The sequence below is a fragment of the Anastrepha ludens genome, chromosome 6 (genome assembly GCF_028408465.1).
Source record: "Anastrepha ludens isolate Willacy chromosome 6, idAnaLude1.1, whole genome shotgun sequence".
Lineage (NCBI taxonomy): Eukaryota > Metazoa > Arthropoda > Insecta > Diptera > Tephritidae > Anastrepha > Anastrepha ludens.
In genome coordinates, this window is record NC_071502.1 from 28440989 (window position 1) to 28448826 (window position 7838).

The following is a 7838-nucleotide window of genomic DNA, read 5'->3' on the forward strand; positions in this document are numbered from 1 at the left end:
GTTATAAAATGATCAATTGTCACCCCTCGGCAAGCCTTCCACTGCATGAATTTTAATCTAACAAAAAACCAACTCCTATTTGGAGGTGTCATAAAACCATTAAGCTCTCTATTTGTGGGAGAAAATCCAGTTGTGTACTATAAATTGGGTAAGAACCTTGGAGTACGTACATGGACGCCACTTCTGGGAACAAAATCCAGGCACTTTTAAGGGGTACATTTGCTTAGTGACATGAAGTTGTTAAGCTTAGTTCTTTAAATTGTTATTATTCTGTTAATCAGCTATTTCAAGTTCTGCTGCGTGCGTATTAACTATTAGTTTGTAATTATAAAACGAGCAATCATAAAACTAAGTCAATAATCCGTTCACTTCACTTTTTTAACATATAAATACTTACTCGCAGGAAATCGTATAGAAACATACCTTGCAGGGAAATCCATTGGCACCGAACTTGAGCGCTCCTAGTGAACTTAGAACCTCAACAAAATACCCTACAAACCATAGGAAGTGTAAATTTTCGATAGTGCGAAACAACATCGAACACTGCAGTTTTGCAGACCCGAGATTAAATTCTCCCAAGAAAGCATATTTGGTTGCATCAACTCAGCGAGTGCTGGCTAATACATCAGCGTGCAAGGGCGAAAAGTCATTCTGGCCATGGGTGTATCAGAGACGTTCGAGCGCACTTCTAATGTTGGAAAAGCTGCAGTTCTCGAACTATGTGGTTGCCCTTTTCGGGCAGTACTAGTAAAAAATCCCTATGGTGAGACTTGGTATTACTTCGCGAAGTTTCTTCAGCGGCTGTCTGCACCTTCCCCTTAGCTGTAGAGCTCTCGCTTTTTTGATACACCGGCTGCTATAGCAGCCGAAATAATTTTATAATTTTCAGATTTATTCAATGTTGAGTATTTTTGGTAAGGAATTTTTAAATTTAAATAAAGGGTTTTCCAATAACAGGTGTTATCTATCGCTATCGAGAGATGATTAATGATTTTTTTTGGCCGAAATCGGATGGTATTGATCTGGACAACGTTTATTTTCAACAAGACGGCGCTACGTGTCATACAAGCAACGAAACCATTGATCTTTTACGGGAAAAGTTTCCGAACCGTATTATCTCTCGAAGAGGTTATCACAATTGGCCACCGAGAGATTGTGATTTAACACCTTGTGACTTTTTTCTTTGAGGCCACGTGAAAGAGAATGTCTACGCCAACAGCTAACATCCCAGGGTCGATTCAAGACCTCAAAGATGGAAGTCGTGAGGCTATCGAGGACATAGGACAATCACTTTGCAATTCGGTTATGGAAAATTTCATGGAAAGGATATTGTCCTGTAAGCGTGAACGTGGTGGTAATTTTCTGATGTTATTTTTCACTATTAACGGCATTCGTACCTCTGTATAATGAAATAAATATCCGATCATTTATATTGGTTGGTTGGTTGGTTTAAGGGTGACCCCGCATCGGAGTGCCACATAGACCGCAAGTTGGGTCCGTTGTGTTGCCCTAGAGCTCATTATTTTATATTATTTCCCCACCTAACCGAGATTTTTATTATAGATTTTGGCCCAAAATATTACTTCGTTTCGAGAATTTAATGAGAGATTCGATTTTCAGGTCGGAGAGTGCTGAAAGATTGTAAATTGTTGGAGTGCCTAGAAGAGCGAGTCGACTTCTGGCTAGGCCGGGACAACTGCACAGCAAATGCCTGCTCGATACTTCCTCATCTTCGTCCTCGCAGTATCTGCACAGGTCGTTTTGAGGAACCCCGAGCCGACGTGCGTGAGTGCCCAAAAGGCAGTGGCCGGTGATAAGAGATATTATATGCCTTAGTTCGTGTTTCGATAGACTTATAAGGGTTTTTGTCTGTTTCAGATTGTAGGATGGCCAGATTTGTCTGGTCGTAACGCAAGTAGTTTCCACTCCCCACCTCCAATCAGCAATGCTGTGAAATTCTCGATCAATGATCATTTTACATTCTTCATTTATATTAAAAAATACTATTTTTCTTTAAATATCAAAATTACGCCTCTGTTTGGAAAACCCTTTATTTTCGATTCGTTTTAATATTCCTACGCATTTGTTTTTTAGTTTTTACGACAAAATATATGTTTCTAAAAACAAAGAAATTTCCTTGTACTTATTTGAATATAACCCGAAAAGGAAATGGATTTCCACTGTGATTTCAGCGATTAACCGTTTAAAGCATACGCGTCCCCATAGTGTATTGCAGTTTTGATGCAATTTTATTTCCCAATTAAGCATTACAAAATTATAAAATCATTTAAGCTATTTTAATCCATTAAATGATTTAATGACATTTCGAAATAACCTCACTATTCTGCAAGAGAGGGGAAAGGCAGAAATGAAGTGCGAGTAACAAACACAATAAACATAAAACGTAAGTACTATTTAATAAAAAAAAATATTTTCACAGGGTCGATATACTCATCTTTCTCGACGGATATTAATTTAACAACTCAACTGCTTTCTATACTCTACAACTAGGTTTAAGTATGGTTCCTTAAGGGGTTAGAAGTAGTCAGAATTTTCAAAAAATTGGATTTTTTTTTTAATTTTCTTAAATATTTTTAAATAATATTGTGTGATATTGAAGTGAATCCGACAAATACTCTTCGAGTTATTCGACAATTAACAAATGTCGCTCGGGCGCTCCGGAGCTGAAAAAATGGATGCTGCACGTATGAAAGTGGCAGATAAGCGCGCTAACGATAACACTCGAGAAGGTAAAATGCTACGTAGGTGAATACGCCTATCAAAATTCGTGTATCCTCTGGAACTTTCAATTATAGCATACTGCAAAAGTTCATGTTAATTAAAAACAAAAATGCCAAAAATCAGCAAATCAAAGTAGTTCGTTGTAGGCGAAATGGTACTGGTGTTGAAGGAGAAACTTGTTTCATTAATCTTTGCGGGGTAATTACAAGTAGGCATCCTTACAAACATTGTATGCACGGGCACGCAGGTATATTGTTCGCCGAAGTCAAGTCTACTTGTGCGCAGTCTATTGAGTATCTGAAAGTTTTAGGTTCAATACCAGGTCTCAGATATTAAATATCAAAATTTACTTAGTGGTTGCCACTCGACAATCTATGGCAAACCACCGAGTACAATTCTGCTATTTAAGGCCGGATTCACACTATGATGCCGATCACGGTCCGCTCTCGGTCCAGTCTCGGTCCGGTAAAATATTCACAAACGAAAAACAATGACTGTATTCACACTATCCGTGCTGTTCAAGTTTCGGTACAGTCACACTCCAGCATCGATCAAGTTCGAAGAACATTTTGCTGGAGCGTGATCGAACTTGCCGCGACTTGTACTGATAGTGTGAATAACGTTGCGTTCTCGGTTCAGTCTTTCGACAATAGCAAAGGAGTGCAGATCGAAGTTTTTACAATGACAGCTGAAAAATCTTGGTCTTTTGAAAAAAGTAAGTAATTGCATACAGGATTTATTATAAATTTTGAAGTTTTATTCAAATGGTGAATAACTAAAAAATAACGATCAATATCAGTATTCAAGATAATAAAGTAATCAATATGACGTGAATGAAAATTCCATTTATTTACATTTTTCAGATGAAATGCTCATCGAACTTGTCAAAAGTAAGCGAAAAAATGCACAAGATCTGTTTTACGTGTTCACGCGACGAACGATGAATCGCGACTGGACCGATGTAAGAACACAAATGTAGATGTCGAAAGATTTTACCGAACCGAGACTAGACCGAGAACGAACCGTGATCGGCACCATAGTGTGAATCTACCCTAAAGGCTTCTCATAAAAAAGGTCCCCCTTCGAATGCGGCATAAAAATACAATACAAGTAGGGAGAAATCATATCGAACACCATACAAGGGGAAGTAACTCGGCCAAAAGCCGACGAAGTGAGAGTGATCAACCGTTTTTTTTTTTCTAAATATAAGTATCATACATGTGCGTATTGTTATTTCATTGTTATTTGTGCTATAATCGCTAATTCACCAACACCATTAGAACATTTATTTATCTATCAACAAGAATAGAGGGTTTTCTCATGTTTCTTTGCCTCTCAATTTTGCGCCTAGTTACTGAACGTATGCGTGCATATTCAGTATGCTCATAAATAAGTACATACATACAAGTGTAAATGCATACATACATACACACACGCATACATGCTGTAGTGCTTACCTGTTGCTTTAGGCATTGATTACTTATTCAATAATTTAATTTTAGAGATTTGAATGAGAGAAAAAGTGCAAATGTTTTTGTGATGAATAAAATACTTAATTTGGGAGTGTGATAAATAGGAATTGACGGCGTGATTAAACGATTAAAACAAAAAATTGCATCACAGTGATAGACGCAAAATTTAGACGTGCACACGCGTCACCGCTAAGGGCACAAATGCTGGAGCGCGCATACATATTTATGTACGTGACGTTATCTGCGTACTCGTACGCGCCTATGCGTCGAAGGAATGTTTTTTATGAATGGAGCTATGCAATCCCACACCCAATTATTCGTAAATATCTATTTACTTAATTCAGCTGCATGTTTTATCATCGGATCTTCATTGAACACTCGTAATGCGTTCGACCTTACATTGCAAGTGGCTATGAAAAAAAGTCCTAGTTGGATGCTTACTTTGTATTACTATTTATATTACTATTTATATCGAATTAAAAATGCAAACAGTGTCATTGAAGTGCGAGTTTCTTGAACACCTTTTATAACACTGTTTTGCAGACATAACTTTTTTAACACACAGTCACTGTTACAATCTGTTGATATTCGTTTTGATAGATGACATTTGAATTTTGCTGAAGAATTTTGCCACGTAAAAATAGTAGTTGATTTTACAAAAATGGTGGATTCGTGAAAAGTAAAATTCGCAAAATTGAGGATATTTTCAAGATATAAAAGCAAAAGTCCACTTTCGTTCTGCCGTCTACTCAATGAACGCTGCACAGTGGTCCGGCGGCCGGACAAAATTCAATTTTTCAACATTTTTGAAATAAAAATTTGATAATGCAGATGTTTTCTTAAATATTCAAGGCAGCTTTCCTGAAAATATTACTTAATTTTAAAAATTTTTCATTGTAGTTTTTTGACTTTAAACATGAAATTCTATGCAAATCGTACTTCATACAAGAGTTTCATTTTCATGTCTGCAAATAAATATTACCATTTAATTGTTAACCAAATATTGAAAAAAAAAGATAATTGAATATATTAAGGGAAACAGTAATAATTCTCTTAAGTTGTTGTACAAAATCCAATTTTTTTTTTGAAATTTCAAAATTTTTCGAAAATTTTTTTTTTAAAGATCATTTTTTCGAGTGGTCCACACCGGTCCACTTGAAATCAACATGAGTGATGTAGCCACATATTTCAGCTATGATCTCAAACTGAAACCTGTTGCGCAAAGTTGTGCAAATTAAAAATAATGTAGCTTTTGTGCATTCACCCACAGGCCAAACGTTATATATGGCTTATGCAATTTTGTGTAAAAGACAGAAAAAGACATCACAGACCCCATTAGCATTAAGAGACAACTAAAAAAAAAAATTTATTAAAAAAACAAAATTTTTTTTTAATATTATTACAATATTAATATGATACATGTATATATAACACTATATATAATAAAATTATATATAATAATATAACATTTTTATCTGTCAGTGGAGGAATGGGCATAAGCCGATTAGAATATTAACGAACATCTGAGAATTGCTTGTAATACAATAATAAAATCAAAATGACGTATAGTTTTGAAAAAAAGGAGTTATTTATTTTTTTGCGTTCTTCAGAAAAAAAATTGAGTCAAAGAAGTTAGAATTACAAGATTACGTTCTTGAGAAGCTTCAATACCATGATGATAGTGTTAAAGAATTGAAAGATCAGATGGTACTCTCTGGGGTCGTGAAAAATGTAAAAATGAACTCACCAGCTAATTACGGAAGTAAAAATGTATTTATAGTATTCAATGAATTTAAAATTTGCTAAAACTAAGGTCAGATTCGTCATCACTGATCCTTAAAACCCCTAAATATATATTTTCAGCTTAACTAAATGAGTTTTTGAATTTTGTCCGCCAACGCCTTCTGGTCGGACCACTGTGCGCTGGCGAGCAATTTCTTTTGCACCTGCAGCTGGATATCCGTTAATCGATGCCAATATGGAAATTTGTTATGAACTTAGACCATTAGGGAAGTATTATTGCTAAATTTTAAACGAAATTTCACAAATAAATAATTTGGAAAATATTCTTCTTAAAGAAACTCAAACTTGGAAGACCCTGTATATATGTATGAATATGTTTATTGCAAATTGATCGTTGTTGTTATTTGTTTGTTTATTTATTTTGCATTCAATTCAGCAATTAGAAAAGCACAGTTAACTTTCGTTTAATTAATACTCGTATATCCATTTTATTGATATTTTCATTGCTTTATGTGATGATATGTTTGCATATCTCGATTGCATTAGAATTTATGCCACTCAATAAAGTAAACACTTTATAAATTTAATGGCTTTCAATGGGAAAGTCAATTTATGACGTCTGTCTCATCATTTTTGAATGCTGGTATGTGTATACATACATACATACATACATACATACATAAATACATATGTGTATATACAAATACATGTAAATATAATGCAACATGGAATAATGAAGGAAAGTGATGTTAGAAGAGGAGTGGTTGTTGTAATTTGAGCAAATTTGGCACGCCTATTTCTGTATTCTTATCATCAGTAAGATCGCTAAGATCCAATAGGGATCGCTCTGAGTGTATTTCTGTCATGGAAAAGTTGCTCACAAAAAACACAACTCTCAATGCTTCGCAGTCGGCATCAAACTATAGATTTCTCCTCGAGGAGAAGCTCGGTTACATATGGCGTTCCCCTCAAAAATGTATACGCACGCACTTAGGAATTTATCCTTAAATGAACTACAGACAAAAATAAAAATTTAAAAAGACAAATGGATAATTTATCTAGACAGCTGAAATGTTCAAAATTATGTTCATTTTGATTAAAAAATTGCTTACATTGAAATTTTGCATTAGAAATTAGACCAAATATCTGGGCATAAAACTTGATGCCAAACAGCGTTGGAGAGATCATCTCAAGAGAAAACGAAAAGAGCTGGACTTGAAATTAAATAAGCTGCATTACCTTATTGGTAGGCGCTCAAGCTTATCAATCCGCAATAAATTACTTATTTACAAGCAAACACTACCTCAGCGAAATAAATAATGAAACAAGCAGTTTTTTTAAGAAATCAAAATACGTACTTAAATTTTTTTTTTGTTGGAATTTTAATGTACATTAAAAAGAAAGCAAAGCACAAGGCTTCGAGGAACATTTCATAAAAATTCATTTTATATTTCATAAGTGCAACATAAACAAACAATAAATCCATACGAAATTAATAGTGTAAAAAATATTTGTAAAGTTGATAAAAGAAAAAATAATAAATAAAATATTTCATAGTGTGTGTGGGGGCACCCACTGTTAGAAATAGATTCATTTAAACAATCTCGCAGTGATGAAATGAATTTCAATTTAGTCCCATTCTTTCACAATTGCGTTTTTAAAGTGAGTAGGTAGTAGTGTCCAAACACTTTCAATGGGTTTAAATCTGGGCTACAAGCTGGCCAATCCAAACGGTCGATTTTTCTCTCTTCGAAGAAGCCAAGAGTCAGTTGGGACCCTGAAATATCCAATTTTCTCCTTAAAACGTTTCCCTAGCTTCGATTAAAACATTATCAAAAAGCGCTGTGCACCTTTGGGCGTTCATGCGATTTGAAATAAAAC